Here is a 1,854-nt window from a genome sequence, read left to right as displayed (position 1 = left end):
GAATTCTCGTCCATGATTTTTCTAGAGTTTTCTTCCATCATTTTGCTCAAAACATTAAGCATTGATGTGTGATCCACAACACTCGAAGCCACAGACGGAGTTTCTACACTGCTGGTATTGACGAGTATTGATTCATCAATGTCTTCCTTATAATCAAACTCATGCGTCGCAATGTCCATATTACGCCGTTCAAACTCTTCCAGTAGACGCTTTTGAAGCTGGGCCTTATTGCCTGTTGTCGGCAACTCCAGTTTGCCCAATTCCTGTTTTAAGTCTTCTGCTCGCATTACTACAACAACAATAACAATGACAATAGACAATGAGAATGCAAAATAACAAAGCAAAGGGGTTGTTATTCTATGAGAGAGTAAGAACTAACATTTCGATATGAAAATAAGCAAACAAAAGAACATAAAAGAAATTTAGGAAAGACCAGAAAATGAATAGATGATTCCAAAAAACGAAATTTTTTCGTTACAATATGAAATTTTAAATTAACTGAAACTAATTTAAATAAACTTAAATCTATAATTATCAAATTCGTAACAGTATTAAGTTTAATTGGCGATATCTTTTCATATAAAAATTCGGATTAGACTTTCAAAAGCTTAAGAAAAAGGAGAATTTAGTAGAAACATTTACATTTTTTGTGTTTTAAATATATGTCTGGGGAGCCGCGTTATTTGTACATTGCTGAAGAAAATAATTCGATTATAAACAACTTGTATACTATTTGTAATAATTTTTATTGGCCTTGAAGGCTTTATATTACAATAAAGAAATAATTAAATAAAAACAAGTATATACAGCTGTACCCTGCCAACATTTTTTGAATTTGGGGGCGCTTCTGAGAATCCCCACTACGTCGAATACAATCATATACGACATCAAAAACTCGTCGGAAAAGCGCCGTCACTATTGAGAAGTTGTACCACGCCAAGTTACTACGAAAAAGTTTCTCATCAGTGCAATTATTAGGTGCCTATTTAGATCAATTTCGAAGGACGCCAATAAGAACCCCTGCAAACTATCAGAAAAAGTGAATTTTAAGGTAATTGTAGAAGAATCATTTTGGTCAAGTAAAACACGATTGTGTAGATGTTTATTGATTTGATTAAACATTTATAATTTCTTATAAATATAACATTTTTCGGTTTATCTCATCAAATTTAACATAATTTTTTGCATTAATAAAAGAATGATGTTGAGTTTTAAGTAGCAAGTTACATATTGCAGCGTCTATCAGCCAGTTTGTTTATTTTCGGTGGAGACAGCGTGCCTGGAAAAATATTTGAAAAACGATCACTTTATTCTATTTGGAAAGTCGAAAATTGTTCACCATATACCTTTCACAATTTTAAGCGTAATATCTATGTTTTCAGAACTTTATTTTCGTTTTTATTTAAATAAAATATAACAAGATGGTTGCGCTTGGCGTTTCACAAAAAATAAAATGGCTCTTCTAACAGTAGTGATGGCAAAATACTTTCATGTACATTTTGTACTTTTTGATATGCTTCCCCCATCACAGTTCGCTATGGTTGTGGTGACATTTACGAGTCTGTGGTAGCGATGAGGATGAAATGGAACTATGAAATGCTGGCAGGGTAAGTTCGGCCAGGCCAAATCTTAAATACCCACCACCATGAATCAAATATTAGGGTTTCCTTTGAAATTTCAGGGGGGTTTGAGGACAAATCAAGAAGAGCAGTTCAACCAATGCACTTCCCAGAGATAAATTTAAAGATTTTACCTATGAAGACTATATCAGATTCTGGATTTGTAAGAGCCATTTTAGTTTAAGAGGAATCATTAACATCTCTTGTAAGTGTGCAAGAAAATTATAAAATAACG

General features: G+C 32.9%; 1 long non-coding RNA gene across 1 annotated transcript; it reads right to left on the bottom strand.

Moving 5' to 3' along the window:
- Positions 1–1,069: 1,069 nt before the first annotated feature.
- On the bottom strand, positions 1,070–1,602 carry LOC142221399 (uncharacterized). The gene is made up of 2 exons (XR_012718028.1): positions 1,347–1,602; positions 1,070–1,279 (listed from the first exon to the last, which is right to left on the bottom strand). It is a non-coding gene; the product is annotated as an uncharacterized LOC142221399 (long non-coding RNA).
- Positions 1,603–1,854: the final 252 nt, after the last annotated feature.

This window comes from Haematobia irritans, chromosome 1 (genome assembly GCF_050003625.1).
Source record: "Haematobia irritans isolate KBUSLIRL chromosome 1, ASM5000362v1, whole genome shotgun sequence".
NCBI lineage: Eukaryota > Metazoa > Arthropoda > Insecta > Diptera > Muscidae > Haematobia > Haematobia irritans.
This window is presented reverse-complemented; position numbering and strand designations above follow the sequence as displayed.